A 20,452-nucleotide genomic window follows, 5' to 3' on the forward strand; every position below is an offset into this window, starting at 1 on the left:
ATCTGACACACACACACGCCTTATTTAACTGTATTTTAAACTGAAAAAATGATAGGAAAATATAAGAGTTAAGAGCACAGGCTTTAATGTGATTTCCTAGAATGCCAGTTCTAACTATTAGCTAAGTGACCCTGGTATGCTATTTAACCTCTCTGTGCCTCATTTCCTCATCTGACAATGGGAGTAACAGTATCTACTTAAAGTTTTTTAAGATTCAAATAAAATAACTTATCCCGTGCAAAATGTTTAACAAAATGCATAACACACAGTAAGCAGTATTACTTGCTATTTTAAAATCCCATCTATTTACAGTGCTCAACTTGAAGCACCTACAGTACCTCAAAAGCATAGTATACTACAGGAACCTGTATACCTGGGGGAACCGTCATTGACACTTCTATCTTCTCCAGTCCATTACCAAGTCTGATGCATTCTACCTTGGCATCTCCAGAATCAACTGCACTCTCTCCACTTCACTGCCTTATAAGGGCCCTCATTATTTCCCAAAGAGGGAAAAGGGGGGTGAGATACAGGAGGCAAATATGAAGGAAAACATTAATTTGTCATCCACTTGAATTTCAATGACCAGATAAGAGAGTTTTAACTATGAAGACAAAGAGGTAGAAATTTGAGAAAAAACCAATATGACAACTATATTTTAGTGGCCTTTATACCCCAGAAAATCTGTTAATTTAGAATATTAAAATGTAGTGTTTGCACTGTGTTCCCTCACAGTCAAGAATGGTCTACAGAACAAAGTGCTATGTGTACATATAAAAGAATTCTCTGCCTAAAAGGATATGTCAAGCAAGGCTTCACTAAATGGATATTTAAACCAGACCAATGGATATTTTAAAGAAATAGGGGAGTTCACTGTGAAATAGGAGTGCATGGGGACAGAGGGAAGAATAAATGGAAGAGGTATGGGACCCTCTTAGCTTAGTTTGATCTGTATTCTACAAGAAACTGAGAGAATCTGCAAGTTGGGAAATGATATCAACATATCTGTGCTTCAGAAAGATCACAGAAACTAAGTACTCTTTTTCCGAATTCTGGGAATTCGGTAAGAGGTTACCACAGCTGAGAGATGGTGACCTAGGTTATTAGGGCCATGACAGAAGGAATCAAGAGAACACTGTGACTGACTAGATGGGTAAGGAAAGAAAAATAGGATGCAGCATGATCAAACATGGATAGTGAGACCATTAAATCAGACTGGGAGCTTAAGAGGAACAGACTTGATTCAGGAAGTATCTTTTATCTTTTGCAATAGGTCTTAAAGACAGCAGAGTAAAAACTGACAATAGTATGGACATGGTAGTAGCATCTCTTATTCCTTTTTTTTTTTTTTAAGATTTTATTTATTTATTTGACAGAGAGAGACACAGCGCGAGAGAGAACATAAGCAGGGGGAGTGGGAGAGGGAAAAGGAGGTCTCCCGCGGAGCAGGGAGGCCGATGCGGGGCTCGATCCCAGGACCCTGGGATCATGACCTGAGCCAAAGGCAGACGCTTAACGACTGAGCCACCCAGGCGCCCCGCATCTCTTATTCCTAAAGAGATCAGAAAGATGCTCACTGCCTGTATTCAAAAGGCTTCGGGCATAAAACAGAACACTGACTTGTTTATAGCAAGATTATAAATGCACTATGTGCAATTTGTTCCACTCAATATTCCTGGGTTATTAATTTGAAATATGTAATTTATTTAGATGATTACAAATCTCAATTTTAAGGTTTACAGTTTTAGTCATTAAGGCTTCATCAAATGAACTTTGATGGAGTCTTTTGCCAATTTATGAGAAACAGAAATATGAACAGAAAAGATTAATAGTGTCCAAAACCAAAAACCTTTCTAGGCTTAATGAGTATCTCAGGGCAAAATATTCAGTGATTAACTTGTGTTGTACAATAAACCATAACATATAAAAATCATTTGCCCACAAAGTGCCACACAGTGTCTTTAGACTTGCTCCCTTTTCCTCTTTATGGGAAGCCTTTTGTAAACAGGCCAGTAACAATCTTTTACCTTATTTTCTCATTTCTTTAGGAATAATCAAGTAACTACTGCTATGTGACACCACTGCCAGTGTTTACTTCACATTCTTTCCTTAAGATCTAGTCTAAAAGATTTATCTACTAAAAATCAACTAGAACTACTGTAAGCAAAATACAGATTTGCTCCTTCTTTTGTGAAAAGAACACCATTCTTTTTCAACTTCAACCTAAATTTTTCCATGTTCTTGCCTTCTCAAGTCTTTTCATAACCCAAATCTGATCTTTACATTTCTATATAGGAATATAATGTTGGATACAAGGCACAAGTAATTTCTCTACAACAATGTGGCCCAAGATATAAGCTGGCAAGTCTCATAGGCTGGCAAAAAGAACCATAAAAAGCTAAAATAACATCAAAGGATTCTATTCACATTCTTAAAACAAGAAAAATAACGAGGATAACAACCAAGCAAACCATTCCAGAAGAGCCTATTTTAGCCAAAGATTAATCAAATTAAGGATGCTATTATTATTCCACATAGCCCCAAGAGGTACAGTTAAAATAAAAAAAATTAATCATTACAAAATGGGAGGGAACTTGAAACAAAACAAAAAAAAAATGAGGAGGGGGGAAGAGGGAAGGAACCGGGTCATTAATGTCCTTTTTGGTATAAAGTATCAATATTTTTAATGGCTCTTTTCCAACAATACCACCGGCATAGTGTATGTCCCAGAATAGTTAAGCCACTATTGCCTAAGTGCTGATAAAACTTAAAAGGATTTTTAGTAACTTGAAGTTATACACCTGCTCTTAGATAGAGTTCTCAGCCATGGACTTCTCTGATTTATATACATAAGCACATACAAAAGCTAATTCCAGCAAAGGTATGACCAAACATAGTCTATCCTAGATATTTCTTTAGAAAGATGGTCTCTGCAATGCAAATCTATGAGTAAAGCTTAAACCACTGTAAAGGGAACTAAGAGGAATATTTCAGGCCACCTCAGACTTTGCTTTATCTAATAAGGTACATTTAAATAAAGCATTAATCATCTGATTATGCAATTTTAAATTAAAAAGTTGAGTAGCACCATCTTCTGATAAGGTCACCAATGATATGTCATACACAAACATATTCCTAAATAGACTAATTAATCAAATGCACTTTTGTATTTTCATTTGAACATTAGAAAATGTCCAAAATAACAGAGACAATAAATAAGAGCCCAAGTGCCCCCAACACTCCTCTCCCATCAAACCAATCATCCAGTTACTAGGGATTTATTACACTTCTTAAAACTGTGCCAACACAGTGACATGCAAGGAAGATGGCTACATCATAAAGTGGAGTCAGGGTAACCAACAGTCCTGGTTTTAGCACTGTTAAGTCTTGTGTCTCAAATCCTCACTCCTGAGCAAATCAAGATGGTTGCTCATCTTAGGAGGAATACATCTTTTTTTTTTTTTTTAAAGATGTTTTTTATTTATTTATTTGACAGAGAGCACAAGTAGGCAGAGCGGCAGGCAGAGGGAAAGGGAGAAAGAGGCTCTCTGCTGAGCAGGGAGCCCGATGCGGGGCTTGATCCCAGGACCCTGGGATCATGACCTGAGCCGAAGGCAGCCGCTTAACTGAGCCACCCAGGCGCCCCAAGAGGAATACATCTTAAGAGGAATTTGCTTCCTCTTGTATTTCATAATCTTAAAGATATGAAACCGTGAAGTCTTAACATCTTGAGAACATTTTGGGGTACTATATACCTTGTCTTTTGCCACAACAGAATCATACTCTTCTCTGAAATAAAATATGGAAATTAAAAACCAAACTGTAAGGCACTTAGTGTAAGAGCCAAGTTGAATGTTTATGGTAACAGACAATATTTGTATAGTATTTACAATTTACAGTATATCTTGGCACAAGTTTTCTCATTTGGATACAAGTCTAAGGACATTTCTCTTGAAGAAACACTGTCCCTTGCTTAATTAGGAGTACCTTTCATCTAATTAGTATTTGAATATGTCTCAAGTTCAAGTCACTATGAAGGTTACAAAGATGAACAAAACATACTTTCTTTCAGAAAGCTTACAGTTTTGTAGGAAAGATGAGATAAAAATATGAAAAATATGAGAAAAATATTATGAAAATTTAAAGAGATGTCAGGAACAAATTTATGAAGGTGGCGGCAAATGAACAAAAGGCACAGCATTTCAATAGGGAAGAACACACTTGATAGAAGTAAAAGCAAAGGCACAGTAGGCAGTAAAATGTAGGAATACGATTAGACTACCATAGAAAGCACAGTCCGAGTGGATCTCAGGGTACAAATAGGAAAATAAAAACAGCAAGAGTCTACAGTCAACATAACATAGCTCTCTGAGTACTGGTCAAGAACCTGGTCTCATTTTATAAGCAACAGTACTGGATGTTTTGAAGAGAAAACCAAAGGTACTTTTTAAATGAATAAAAATAGTTCTAACAGAAGCCCGGACCATATGTCTAGAAATGTTAAGCATTTTATTAAAATATGATTAATAGATGGCTTACTTTTAAAATGCATCAGTTTGGGGGCACCTGGGTGGCTCAGTCAGTTAAGCGACTACTCCTGATTTCAGCTCAGGTCATGATCTCTGGGTCTTGAGATCAAGCCCTGCAGCAGGGCTCTGCACTCACTCAGTGGGAGGCCCGCTTAAGATTCTCTCTCCTCTGGCGCCTGGGTGGCTCAATAGTTAAGCATCTGCCTTCAGCTCAGGTCATGATCCCAGGGTCCTGGGATCGAGTCCCACATTGGGCTCCCTGCTTGGCGGAAAGCCGGGAGCCTGCTTCTCTCTCTCCCACTCCCCCTTGCTTGTGTTCTGCTCTTGCTATCTGTCAAATAAATCTTTAAAAAAAAAAGAAAAATCTTTATTAAAAAAAAATTCTCTCTCCTCCTCCTCTGCCCTCCCCAAAATAAATAAATCTTAAAAAAAGCACCACTTTGCAACAAAAACCTTTAATGAGATGATAAAAACTAAAATTAAGAGGTCAGAAACCATATACCGCACAGAAGAAGAAATTACAAGCGACTGACAAAAGATAGTAAGACAATAAATAATTTTAGCTTTCTTTCATAAGACTGCATGAATACTGTGTACCTACCATGGGCAGACAGAGCAGGTATCAGATGCATACATTCAAGGCTCTCTATTTTTCACAATAGAATATTAACTTTGCTATCACACCACGTGGTATCCAAAGCATACTGAGATTACTTTTAGTTAATATCACTACCACACAACATGGCACCACTTAGCATATTTGCCCAAGATCTCACTTATATTGACAAATGAGGCAGATTTATGGGACAGGCCACACTTTTTGGATCTGTCCACATGCATAAAAAAATACTCAGTTAAGACTTAAATATCTCAGGGGACTGGATGGCTCAGTGGGTTAAACATCTAACTCTTAATTTTGGCTCAGCTCATGATCTCAGGGTTGTAAGAGGCTCTGCACTGGGCATGGAGCCTGCTTAAGATGTTTTCTCTCTCTCCCTCTTCCTTGCCACCGCGGGCCCCCCCCCCCCCCCCCCCCTCTTTCTCTTAAAAAAAAAAAAAAAAGACTTAAATATCTCATGGCGAGAGATATGTGTAAAGTTAATTGCTGCATAACCAGCACTTAACACAGTTGGAATATAGAAGGCAATTATTTGTTGAATGAATCAAAACCAGTTTCTTGCCCTAGAGGAGGGGCTGGGAAACTCTAGACCTCAGGCCAAATCCCATTTACTGCCTGTTTTTTTGTAATTAAAGTTTTGTTGGAACACTGCCATGCAACTGCATATTGTTTATGGTTGCTCTGGTAGAGATGAATGGTTGTGACAGAGACTATATGGTCCTCAAAGGCTAAAAATTTATTATTTGGCCCTTTACAGAAAAAGCTTACTGATACCTACCCTAAAGGCTAGAACCTGGAAGAAATAAGGATAGTCTTGTCTATTTATTCACAGGTGGCAAATGCGTTTTAGCTCAAACACCAATGCAAAATATAAATGGCTGCCTGGAGTGCAGTGTTGAGAATGATTCTGAGACCAACTCTGGTCCCAAAGGGAAAGAGTATAGTTCTCAATTATCAATGACTACTGTGGTTTATGGGAAGGAGAAATAGGGTTTTAACTCTAAAAACATTTAAAAACTTTCACCGTAGAATACTTTGAATCTTAAATAACTAGCAGTGTTGTCTGATAGTTTTACAAAGATGATTAACTGCAAAATAATATACAAAGCCCTCCCCCTCCCCAAGGAATCACTGAAAATGGTTTGCCTGAATGCTGAAGACTATCTACCAAAAAACAATGCTTTGGGTTCCAGCACAGTTGATGTTGCTCATTTTTATAATATTCACTCATTCACTCCATATTCATTCATTATTCACTTAGTCAACAGATTCAGTTGTTTAAAACTATTCCTGAGGATAACTAAACAGTGTTATGAGGGGAACCTATGGCAAGAAGGTAAGTCCCCAACATGCCCTAAAACTCCATCAAGCTTTATATATAAAACTGTAAAGAAGGGGGGCACCTGGGTGGCTCAGTCATTAAGTGTCTGCCTTCGGCTCAGGTCATGATCCCAGGGTCCTGGGAGTGAGCCCCACATCGGGCTCCCTGCTTGGCTGGGAGTCTGCTTCTCCCTCTCCCACTCCCCCTGCTTGTGTTCCCTCTCTCGCTGTCTCGCTCTCTGTCAAATAAATAAAACCTTAAAAAAAAAAAACTTGTAAAGAAGGGCATGTTGGGTAAAGTACTTTTACATTAGAAGCTAAATCTATTAAATTTGCCCACTTTGATTCTGGAAGTAGTTAATAAAGTAAACAGTTTGACATTGAAGGATTCATGCTACTGGAGCTCTGCAAAGTTTCCCTTTAGATTTTAGAAAATTCCTTTGTGTGCTGGACCAACCTCAAGTACTCGCACCCTAGCTGCAAGGGAGGCCAGGAAAGCTAGTACCTGGCATTTTTACTTTCTACAAAGCAAGGTTGTTAACCAAGATTCACTTAGACATGTCTTTTCAGACACGGGTAAGTCTCTCCAAAAATAAATGTGAACACACACATCCATACATCTATATAAGACATTTTGAGGCAGATATTATGTTTCTGTTAGATACAGTCTGGTCCGTATGGGCTACACCCTAGCATGACAGGAAGTTAAGGAGCCATGCATGGGATATCTGAAGAGGTGACAAAATCACTCCTGGGAATGGTGGGAAGGAAGGTCTCAAAAGTCAGATCAAATTTAAATCTCAAGACACAGAAGCCTAGGAGAGCTAAGTGGTATCACAGCAGTGGTCATCAGTAACATCTCTCATCATAGTAGGGATTGTGTTTGTGTGTGTGTGTGTGCACATTAAGTTTTTAAAAGTACCTCTGGAAGACTCTGATAACACCTCCCTGTTCCTCCTAAAGACCCTAAGACCTATATTCCTAGCAAAGAAAGGTCAGGGTTCACCCCTGACCATCATATTCATCATTTTGCCTTCAAATAACTGTCCCCCAATTTAGTAAAGAAAGAGAAAGTCTCTGTTGTTCCTCAGGTCTGCAGAAATCAGATTCTTCAGGAATTTAAATAACCTGCTCTGAATGTCTTCCACAAGTCACAGAAAGCAATACAACCACTTCAAAGGGATGACTGTTACTGGGGGTAAGAATGCTAACCATGTATTTTTCTGTTGCAAGCTGAAGCCTATCTTCTCCAAGTTTGCTGATTTATCATTCCAGAATTTAACACTAACACCAAAGGTGCTCAATAATGTTTTCTGAATAGGCTGCAGAATGAGATAACTATATTAACCAGAAATATCCCTCTTAGGGAAAATATCTGCTTTTATATATTTCAAGCAAATACTCTATGAAGTACAGTTTATGACCTGTTAGGGCAAAAGTAAAAGACATCAGAAGTGAGGCACTTATAGTGCTAGCAGGTAAATTAGAATTTATGGGTAAAAATTCCAGAATAAACCACACCTGTTTTCATAAATGGAAGACCACCACAAATATTTCTTTTAATATAAATACTCAGATTTTACAAAACACCGCCTTCCACAAGGATGGGGGGGGGACATTCTTTAAAACATAATTTTACAATCTGTTTCAACATACGGCTGAATTCAGAAATAAACAGAATTAGTGTCTTCCATGACAGAAGGAATAAATGACTACAAAAAATATTTTATTTCATTTTACTGTTAACCACCTAACTAGGATTAAATGACAAAGCTTAATATGATTGCCCCAAATGCATTTGAAACCATAATAAGAATGCCATGACTTAGATTGTGGGTTCATAATTTGCATGACTAAATTAAATTCTAAATGAAATTTCAAGGCCAGGACATTCCTAATGGAAAATTCCCTAGTAAACCTGCCAAAAGTTCAGAGGAGAAAAATTAACCAACTAACAAAAAAACAGTGGAAGCAGAGGTACTTCCCATAATTTTCTCTGGTAATTTTAGTATCTCAATCGAAGCAGCAGTTTATGCTAGCTGCTTAATGCTGACACTGGCTTATACAACTAACTGTCTTATGAAGTTATTTTTGACTAATTTAAGTTCTTCCTTTTACACTTTACCATGTTCAGTTTGTTCAAAGACGCTCAGTGACCGAATAAAATAAAGGCCATTCAGAAAAATAAAATGCATGCTACACTTCAAAGCCCCAAATAATGCTTATATTTGGCTTTCTCATATATTACTCCACTTAACTTGCATAATTAGTAGGTAAGTAATTTTTTAAAAAAAAGTCACTTCAGAACTTGCCTGTCTTGGCAATTCTATAAAATAGAAGTCACTATCCAAAAAATAGCATATACATGTTTGCATTCTTGGAAATTAGTATGTACCAAACGAATGGATTAAAAGCAACGAGAACCAAAGTTTGGGTGTTAATTAGGCTATCGGAATAAGGACAGCATATGGGGAAACCACAAAAGTGGGCAGGCACTTTCTGTAATCAATTCTGAGTTTCAAAGAAGCATCTTCAGATATTTCCTTCCATGTCAAAAATAAGTGATTCCATCAAGAATTTTTAGAGATTATCTTAGTCCTATAATATTCCTATCCCGATCTTCTATTGTACTCTAACTTACAATGAAATGTATTATGTAATTCTTAGAAACCTTATGAACTGGAAGACAAACCACATATCTTAAAAGACTTAAAAAATCTATTAAGAAATTGTGGCTAAAATATGAACTCTGAATCATTAAACATTTAAAAAAACCATTTATTATGTTCCAGGCACCAATACACACAGATGAATCTTCACTATTTCCAAACATTTAACTGGACTCCTAGGAATTAGGTGGTTTTCCCTATAGACTCATCAGCCTAAGCAGTGCATTCCATCCTTAATCTGTGTCAAAAAGAATTCCTTAGCAGAGACTATTTTTAAGCTAATTGCTTCAAAGTAACATTTTCAGACCCTGATGTCCTCCCCAAAGACACAAAGTAATAAAGAGTAAAGCCTTTCCAACAATTTCAGATCCATTTCTCATAGTGTAATTTTTTTACACAGCAAAACTTCACTTAAGCACTATCATGAGGCTATTTATAGTTTTTATTCATCCCATTTAGTGACTACCCATGTTTCACTTTAGAAATATTGATTACTTACTAAAATTCAAAACAAATCTTTCCACAAAATTCTGAATTCCAAAGTACCCGAGACCAAGAATTTTAAGGGGACCTATAATCCATTTCATAAACATCTACCGTAGCAAAACACTCCTTTGAACATACTTTGCATTTTCTAATTTTTGTAGTTGCCCACCCTGATTCACTATTAGTCTAAAACTTACATACTCTTGATATCATGTACAGATCCCACCTCATTTATAATTTCTTCTTTGACTACTTTTCACTATTCCTTTGACTCTATAAGCACTCACCTGTATCACTCATTTGGGTATCAATTATTATTTTAAACCGCTATTTAAATTTCATACTAACTTTTCATGTCTTTGCTAAAAACCTTTTGTGCATAATTACTCAATTTAATCCTAACATGCAGTAACTGAGAGTAATTAGCTCTCAAAAACATGCAGTCAGATGAATGAGTCCTCCAGAGACAAAAGCTCTAAATAATGAGGAATTATAGTTGGAAATAGATAATAACATGTTAAACATGTTAAAAAATTAGTGTTAAGTAGCCTATGATGGGAACTGATAAAGAAATCATTGAACACCTTATGTATTCTTTTCATTAAAATAAAATAAAAAATGTTGGGCACTATGTGCCAGTTATTGGGCTAAGCATTTGACATTGTGGTGGCAAAGTGACACTGTATTCCTGCTCTCTTGAAACAAACAGTTTAGAGGGCAAGAGAGAATAAATGAATAAATGTAATTATTGATTGTGGTAAGAGTTATGAAGATAATAAAGGGGCTGCTCCTTTATATAAGGTGATCAGGAGAAACTTCCCTGTAAATGTACATCTGAGCCAGAGATCTAATGATACTTAGGCAGAACTGCAGACAGCTGGGGAAAGATCGTGCTAGAGAGTAGTTGTAAACATCCAATCTCAAAAGATGGTAAAGGCGGGTGCCTGAGTGGCTAAATCGGTTAACCATCTGTCTTCGGCACAGGTCATGATCCTGGGGTTCTGGGACCAGCTCCACATCAGTCTCTCTGCTCAGCAGGGAGTCTGCTTTTCCCTCTGTGCCTCCCCCACTGGTACTCTCTCTATATCAAATAAATAAATAAACAAAATAAAAAAAATGATGGTAAAGGGCTTGTTGGGTTAAGCTCAGAAGAAGTCCAATATGGGTAGAGCTTAGTGAATAATGGAGAGAGAAAGTTGTGAAGTAAGCAAGAACTGGATCTGGCTTTTATTTTAAGCCAATGGGGTGGGCTGGAGGGTAGCTTGGACTGGAGGGTATTATATGATCTGATTTACATTTTTAAAAGATGATTTTTAAAATCTAGGTGGAGACTGAAGTAAAGGAGGACAAGAATGGAAATGAGTTAGGAAGGTCCTGAAGGAGTCCAAACAAGAGATGACTGGCTTAAACAAGGTAAGTATCACAGAAACACAGGATTTCAGAGTTCAAAAAGACCTAAACAGCCATTTCATCAAACTGGCTTATGTAAAGATAAGTCCTGAGAGAGAAAGAGAGAGACATTAACTTGTTCGAGGTTTTACAGCCAGTGCCAGAGAGAGAACTGAAGCCTGGGACAAAGCCTGGGACAACTGAAGCCTGAAGCCAGTTCAAAGTTATCGTCACTAAGCCATGATACTTAATAGGGTGGAATCCAAGGTCTAGCAACTACTGAAAACTAGCACATCATTTCTCAAATTTACCCCTCATGCTCAAAGGAATCAGCTAAAATTTACCAGGAAAATAAGTGTCCAATTTAAGCACTGAAGGTTCAGAGAAAAGTGCGTTAAGAGTCTGTTGGGCAGTAAAAAGTAAACGTACTCTCAAGTTACACTGCTTAGTGATGAAAACTTTTACTTTAACCCCATAATCTCGCAATAGATAATACCAATTTATCTTCTACCCAGGACCATTTCTTGGGAGACAAGATTCATCAATCACTAAAGCATCACAACTGCTTTTCCAAGTGTTTATCATTCCTGTTAACCTGAACTCTAAAGTGAGTGGAGTAACAGGTTTGCTCATTAGAAAGAGAACTTCTTAATCATCATCCTTATTCTTTTCTGCTGGACTTCCTGCCCCTCCCACCTCTCTACTGCCTATTATCATCATCATCACTTTCATGTAAACAATAGAAAAATGTTATGAATGCTCTTCTGTCCTTAAAAGCTTGCACATCCTGTCTGCTCTTTATTGAAGGATGATGAAGTAAGGTGACAGGACTCTTGGAAGAAAGAAAGCTTAAATGTAAAAAATCTAAAATAGAGGAAGTTACAATTTTTTCAGCTAGCAACTAAAGCTGAATAAGCAATAGCCAGTGGCAACCTTGTGACTAATTTGGATGTCCTGAACATAAAATATGATCTCCGTCTGTTCCCTAATTCAGAACAGGCAGAACAGCTGACCAGGTAATTGTTTAATATAGAGAAAACTCAAGTTTCCTATTAAAGTCCCTCCCTCACTGTGGGATTAGCTCATGTAGGCAGGAGTCCCATAATGCTTATTCCTCAAAGCTACCCCAAAGTTAGCATTTTTACACTTACTCCTCTTAACCACTCCACTCCAGGCCTCTGCCTCTTCTGTCAATGCTGTTCTTTCAACCAGTAGAACTCAGACTCACTACTTTCTTCACGGAACACACTCATTACCTCTACGGGAATAACTGGCACTAAATTTCCAAGAAAGTACAGTATAATCTACAATTTACCTATCTTCTTTCATAATCTGAAACTTATTACTTGAACTGAATGGTTAGCCTAAAAATCCTTTAAAATTTGGAACTATCCTATGACAAAAGGTTTATAAAAATAGTTGTTAACAAGGATTGCTACGGTTGTTCTCGAACAAGCATGAACAAGAAACCACTTTCTCCCAAAAGGTAAAGAACGTTATAATTTGTTTTAAAAATATCTACTAAAGGTAGACAACACAGCAAATACTCAGGTCAAAGAGACATTATTAAACCTGAAATGGGAAAAAGTCCATAGCTTTACTACAGGAAAGCTACAAAATATCCTAAACTCATGAAAGTCAACAATTAAAAACTTTTTTAAGGTTATGTCAAAATTTGGGCACACATGCAATCTATGTGAATGAGTTATCAGATGTACAAGTATTAAAACCAAGAAATAGGCTTAAAAAATAACAATCACCTAATTTATTACAATGATCAAAAGGTGACTGGAATGCTCAAGGAGACGACTATTAAAATAGTCAATCTAGGGGGTGCCTTGGTGGCCTAGTCGGTTAGGCCTCCGACTCCTGGTTTTGGCTCAGGTTATGATCTCCAGGTCGTGAAACTGAGCCCTGTGTAGGGCTCAATGCTCAGCACCGAGTCTGCTTGAGATTCTCTCTCTTCTCCCTCTGCCCCTCCCACTCTTGCTCGCCCACACTCTCTCTAAAATAAATGAATCTTAAAAGTCAACCTAAAATGACTACGTATTAGTAAGAGATTTCAAGATGAAGTGCATGAAAATACTGCTTCACATATATCTCTGGTTCCTATTCTTATCTTCCCCTCCAACAAAAATCAAATAAATCAAAGACGTTATACATTGAGAGCAAAGCATGGAAAAACTAGTATACAAAAAAGTGAATTATAAGCACACAGCTGGGGATATTTTAGTAGCCTTTTCAGATAAATGTGGATATTCTCCTTTGATACTACACCAAAACTTAACAACTGGTTGCAATATACTGGAATGGAAAACCTTACCAATAAACTTTAGGTCTGTTTTAACGTTAAAATCCATAGGTCTAGCTAGAACTTAGGAAGGATTTCTTATGCATGCATGATTTTGTAACATCATGCACTTGGTCACTTGGAAAATACTTGTACAAAGAGTTATGCAGATCTTCAAATATTGACACATTATATATTATTTTTAAAAAACTATGTTCATTAACATCACCAGTATCATCAGAAAAATTTTCTAAATATTGGGAAGCTGTCAAGAGCACAGTGGCTGATACAAATTTTCCAAAAATCTAATTTTCATTTGAAAACTAGAACTTTATCACTGACCATAAATAGTGATCTTTTCCTAAAAAGAAACAGGCTCATTTTGTTTATTTTCAAGAAAATGTCAGCTTAATACCCAAGTCTGAATAACTCTGAATAGTTTTTCAGGCATTCAAGTAAAAAAAAGTATTCATGAAGAAAGTGGCTGGTTGAGCTTGCAACTGCAATAATTACACAAATGCTTTTCCTATAAGACAACCATTTTACCCTCAATAGGACAGCAAAATAGTGTTTGAAGCATACTTTCCATTTTGTCATACTATATTGAAATAATATGTGTTAAGAGCCAAGATTTGATAAAAAAAATTTTTTTTTTTTTAACTTCAACAAGTGCATTTAGGTGAAAGTTTTTTGTTTTTTAATGCATGGCAGTGAAGAATACAATGATACAGCGTGGTGCTCTGACTTGATTTGTTCTAAGATGCCGAAAGTTTTACTCACCACCGCTTTTGTTACCATTAGTACAAATGTCCACGCAGTGAAAAAGGCAAAGAACATCTCAGTATTATTGTAAAAATAGTTTTGTATTTGCAGATTCCTGAAAATGTCCAGGCAATCCCCAGGATTCCTTGGAGTGTATTTTGAAAACCCCTGGGCTAGACAATCTGTTAAGCTATTCACAATCACAATTATTCTTTCTTAGTCCTTATTCACGCCTTAATATAAATAACTTCAATTGGGAGAAGCGATGCTACAGAGAAATAAAAGCTTTATAGAACAATAACTAATACTACATTAGTATACTCTTTTATAATCATTTATAGATAATACTCCACTTAATCCTCAAGAACTCTAAGTATATGCCACTGTTCCCACTGAGGAACCAAGGAGGTAGGAAAGGTTCAGAAAAGGAGGTACGAATTTTGCCTAAAAATTCATTGTACTGGTGTGATTATATATGACATTAATTTTTTCCTTTATATTTTTCTGTGTTCTAAACACTTTAGTAAGAAAATTCAAAAGACATACATTTAAAAACTCAGCCAGTCTTACCAATACAAACTCAATGCAGTATCTCAAGTTGCACAATTTCAAAAGAAGAAAACACACGTATTTATATACTTCATCCCTATCCTTCTTTATTATCTGTACAGTACAGAATTCAAGATTACCCAGGGATTCCTGAGTTTTGTTATCAAGGAGAATAACCATAACTTATCAATCTTAGGTAGCAGCTATAACTTTGCTAGCATTACGTAGTAATAGTAAGTCTCACTGTAACCTTAAAACACAAGCCAACAGCTGGATGCAATATGCATACCACTTTGACATCCAGAACGTACTAATTAGTTTATATTTAGTTTTTATTTATTTATTTTTTATTTTATTTTATTATTATTTTTTAATATTTTGTTTATTTATTTGACAGAGAGAGACACAGTGAGAGAGGGAACACAAGCAGGGGGAATGGGAGAGGGAGAAGCAGACTCCCAGCCAAGCAGGGAGCCCGATGCAGGGCTCGATCCCACGACCCTGGGATCACGACCCGAGCTGAAGGCAGACGCTTAATGACTGAGCCACCCAGGCGCCCCTATTTAGTTTTTATTTTACTGAAATCCTCAGTCCCATTAACTGAGAACTTTCAGAAAGTCTCCTAATTCTTTTTAGAATAAAGTGACTTGGAAAAATATATTCCAATGTATAAACTTTAAAATATAAATTTTAGAAGACACAGATAATTAGAATTTTATTTTACGTAACATTTTCCATTTCCTTTCCAGAAGCTTTTGCCAAAAACTACTATTAAATGGACAAAACAGATTTTCTTTCATCTTTTTTCTTTTCCACAAGGCAAAGAGGAAAGCAACAGGTAGAGGTAATCCACTATTGGGGCAATCAGTTCACTGTATATTTTCAAAATAAAGTTATTCAATGAAATGCTAAATTCTGAATATAAGAAAAAAAAATCCATTTTATTAAAAGTACGTATTTACTGAAATAAATTTTCAAAGCAATACTGAAAAATTCAGCAAGATCTATAATGTGAAGATGATGTGATTCCAAGAAGTCAGTAATTTAATGCAATCAAAATGATTTATAACTGATTTAAATAAATAATCTCTTCCTTTAAAATCTTTATTGAGTCTACTTGCACAACAGTTAAAAACACTGAATTCCTCACCACTGGAAAAGACTACCTAGCAAATTATCTCATGAGATCAGAATGGTTTAAATTTAAAAGGTCTCACTGGTTGTACGTATAAAATATATAAAGTATATAAAGGAACTTAACTACAAAATTATAAAATAGCATAACTACAAGAGTAAGCTTTAGAAACCAACTCAATGTAAAATCCAAAATCAGAACACTAGATAATTTCTCTCTATGACTAGAGAGACTGGGATTCTTAATTTAAAAGTGAACATATATAGGGGCGCCTGGGTGGCTCAGTTGGTTAAGTGACTGCCCTCGGCTCAGGTCACGATCCTGGAGTCCAGGGATCGAGTCCCGCATCGGGCTCCCTGCTCAGCGGGGAGTCTGCTTCTCCCTCTGACCCTCCTCCCTCTCATGCTCTCTTTCATTCTCTCTCTCTCTCAAATAAATAAATAAAATCTTTAAAAAAAATAAAAAAATAAAAGTGAACATATATATATTTTTTAAGATTTTATTTATTTATTTGACAGACACAGCGAGAGAGGGAACACAAGCAAGGGGAGTAGGAGAGGGAGAAGCAGGCTTCCCGCCGAGCGGGGAGCCCGATGCGGGGCTTGATCCCAGGACCCTGGGATCATGACCTGAGCCGAAGGCAGATGTTTAATGACTGAGCCACCCAGGCACCCCTAAAAGTGAACGTATTTCTAGTACTCAAGTACTTCAAATACAATAAACTTTAATCATAGTTATATTCCAGAATATTGTTCTGTATAATAAAAACCAGATGGAATTTCTTCAGTTCATGTTGCAGATATTTTTTCTTTTGATAAGTAATTTAAATATTATTTAAAACATGGTACATTTCCCTAAATATTCATTTCTTTCTAAGTTTTAAGGCTCTTTGGAAACAGTTTAAAAATCTTGATCCTCTATTAATGCTGAGCAAAAATTCTTTCTAAATCGCTACTGAAATAATAATCAGTTGCTGTATACCCTAATTTGACTAACACTAGGAATAAACACACCAGTGCTAGGAAGTATGGAATAGTGGTATTTCTTTTTGTTTGTGGAACATTTTAAAAAGTGGTTTTAATTTTTTAAAAGCAGCATAACCTTTCTTCTTTAAAACAGGAATTCTATGACTAGAATCCAGTGTTCAACTAGGCTCAAAGTACAACAGATTATATATATAGAAAGCTAGTCTTTCCTGCAAATGGATAAACTCATTCTATTCTTTGTAGCTACTGCTTCCAATGTATTCATGAGATTTCCAAAGAATTAATAAATTAAAGACTTAAGTCCTCAAATGGTAATTAGTACCTTTGGATACTATTGCAAAATATCTAAGAACACTGAAAAATATTAGGCTTTCAGCACAAGTGTTTCAGCACATGGTACAGTACTCCTGTTTATTGAAAAATTTGTCCAATGTTACAATGAATCATTGCATCAGCCAAAATGTCTGTTCTTAACTTTTTCTCTAAGAAATTCAACTTGAAAAGGCTAACAGTAAAAACTTCAGCCTAATCTCTAAGACTATGGAGTCCTCAAAAATGATAAGAGGGGAAAAATAATCAAGGCATTTATTTTAATCACAGCCTTATGTGGTCCCACAAAGTTTAAGATCAATCTTATCAAAGTTTTTCTATAGACTGAACATGTGACATCACTGCCACAACAACAAAAAAAGCACTTTTGACTATTTAGTTCATAAATACTAAACTATTCCTGGTCGTGTCAAATTTACACAGTACAGATCAATACCCACCCTCTTTATCAATACATACACAGGAACACATTATTTTAAGTCTAGGAAAATGACATGTGCGCTTTCAGTGAGATCTTGGTATTCAATAATAAAATCGCTTATTTAAAATTACACATTTGGGAAAAAAATAACACCTGTGTAAAACAGCCAAATTTTCTCTGTATTCAGATCCAGTTTCACTGATTAATTTCACTCCCTTAACAAATATTCATCAAGTACCTACTACAAAAGTCAAAATTGAAAATGAGCAATTTCTCATCCAAATCTTAGACTTTATATTTAAAATATGTATAGTTACTATGTTATCAACCTCTCAATAGGCCTTCTACTAGTCTTGAATTACACTAGAAGATGCACTTAATATGGTATTTATGTACATGATCAAAGTTTTATGATTAATTCTTTATTACATCTCAACAGATACTCCTTACTTGATGGCCCCATACCATGGGGGTTCACTTCCCCTTTATATGGCTAAGAGAAAATATTGGAATTCCATATTGGAATTCTAATAAGGATTGTTTTGAGGATAAAATGAAAATCAATTTGTAAAGTTACCTGGGTGGCTCAGTTGTTAAGTGTCTGCCTTCGGCTCAGGTCATGATCCCAGAGTCCTGGGATCAAGCCCTGCATCGGGCTCCCTGCTTGGCCAGGAGCCTGCTTCTCCCTCTCCCCCCTGCTTGTGTTCCCTCTCTAGCTCGCTCTCTCTGTGTCAAGTAAATAAATAAAATCTTAAAAAAAAAAGATTCCAAAGCCAATGTAGAAATGTTTCTTTTGAAGGAAGACAAAGTTCTCTTCAAATATTCTCAAATGTTCACTACAGTTATTTCTTAAGTCTAAATGCTAAACACTTGTTATCTGCACAGGCAAGGTTCTAGGAACTAAGAATACAATGGGGAATGCAATGGTCCCTACCCTCATTATGCTTACATTTAACAAACTGGTATTATCTACGTGCAATGTACCATGCCAGTGCTTTGGGGCATACAAAGAAGACATCCTGTCCTTGGACTTTACAACTTAGTGGAATAGGTAACAAAAATCGTATGAATAATGATAACAGAACAGTAACAGAATGTTAGAAGTGATAGGTGTCACAGAAAGAAAGAGATGACTTTCATGGAGTGAAGCCTGGGGGTGTTATGGGGAGAATGCAAAAGACAAGAGTAATTGTTTTCATGCCCTCTATCACATTTTTAAATTAAGCCAGTTTATTATCGGGTTCTTCAGTTGTATTCTGATACCTGGCACATTAAAACTAAAATGGCTACAGGTGTTTTAAAAATTTACTTTGTGGCTTCCTCAGATAAGGCAACCTCACAATTTATTGAGAATGCCAAAGAAGAAACTCCAAGTGAAAACACTGTCATGCAGAGTTTAAAAGCAGGAAGGGCTCAAATAAGACCATCATTCAGGGCTCTGTGTCCTTAACCTTCCTTGAGTATCAATTTCCTTTCCTAAACCTGGGAATGTGGTTCTTCCACACTATTTGACTAAGGTACTAACATTTTGTGTATGATTGTTATCCTGTAAAAATGTAATTCACTATAAAAATACTCTATTTCTTTCTCCTGGTTCTCTATTACATACTGTCCTAAAAGTCAGCAAGGCCACTAACTAATCTTATCTTTTCCAAGCCTCAGTTTCCTCCTCCATAACATGAGAGGGTGGGACTGGATGACCTAAATAGTCCCTTCCGGCCCTTAAAAAGTCCCATGACTCCATTATGACTCAAATACTATTCAAGAGTCAGCTTTGAGGAGAGATCGGAGTTTGAAATTAAATGAACGTCTCCCCTTTTTAGTTTCTAGCTAAGATAAGGTTTTGTTGCGCAAGTCTAAACAGCATTCTAATTACAAAAAAGAGTCAAAAATAAATTTGCGAGTTAGAACCTTTAAGTTGTAAGCACTCGATATATATTAGATGCTACCAGCAAAACAAAAATCCAGTTAGACTGAATTAATCTTAAAATACTAAAATCACAATGTTAATTTAGTGTCAACTTTCTACCCCGTTAAAAATGTAATTTCCCGTTACTGTAATACAGAACTGCTTACGTTCCTTCCAAACAAGAGTTGCAGGCAAAAATGTTTTGCTAAACTAATGGCGGGGGGGTGGAGCGAAGGGGAAGCAAATCCTGTGCTTAAACTCGTAAGGATGATCTTTTCTCCAAAAGTCATCAGTTCTTTTCAGAAGAAAAATCCAAATGGCCCGGTTAATTGGGGTAATTTTAAATAAAACTCATGGTGCTGACAGTTTTAGGATTAGACACATCGAGACGGCGAAAAAGAGAAGACGACAAACTTCCTGGATTTTGTCTCCCTCTGTAAGAGAAAAGAGATTTCCTCCTGCTGACGAAGGGAAAGGCCCCTTTAACAATTTTTCCCTACGCGGTGATTCCTGCCAGACTAGGTGGGGCTCCCTCCCCTGCCTTCCTCCTACCACTTCCCGCAACAAATGGAGCAAACCAGTCCCGTTTCAGGCAAACTTTTTCCCTGTCAGGCTGGAGCCTGCAGGGCGCCGGGGAGTGGTTTCCCCCGAACGCTCCTCGTCCTGGCTCGGGGCTGGGGGAAGCTGCGTCTTCTCAAAAGACAACTTTCTGGTTTCCGTTCTAACTTCCACCCACACCCAGGAGGGCACCGAGGTGGCCAGCGAGGGGGCTCCGGGGCGGGGGACGAGTGCTCCGGGGAGCCGGCGGGGGACGGCGGGCAGCAAGAGAGGCTGCGGCGGCCGCGGACAGGAGGGAGCGAGCGGGTGTGTGTGTGTGTGGGGGGGGTCCTCGGGCTCTCACTTCCTCCGCCATATTTCAGACATTTGACCCCTTCCGCAAAGCGCGCTGTTTCCCCGCGGAGGCGGCGGCGGCGGCGGCGGCGGCAGCGGCTGCTCGTCCCCGCCGGCCCGGAAGGCAGCGCGCTCGCCGGCCGGGCGCCGGGCCCTCGCACCACCTG

General features: G+C 37.3%; 1 protein-coding gene across 1 annotated transcript in view; it reads right to left on the minus strand.

The window, feature by feature from the left end:
• RAP1B (RAP1B, member of RAS oncogene family) overlaps positions 1–20,452 on the minus strand; it is a 47,387-nt gene that overhangs the window by 26,187 nt on the left and 748 nt on the right. The window lies entirely within an intron of this gene.

This window comes from Neomonachus schauinslandi, chromosome 5 (genome assembly GCF_002201575.2).
Source record: "Neomonachus schauinslandi chromosome 5, ASM220157v2, whole genome shotgun sequence".
NCBI classification, from domain to species: domain Eukaryota; kingdom Metazoa; phylum Chordata; class Mammalia; order Carnivora; family Phocidae; genus Neomonachus; species Neomonachus schauinslandi.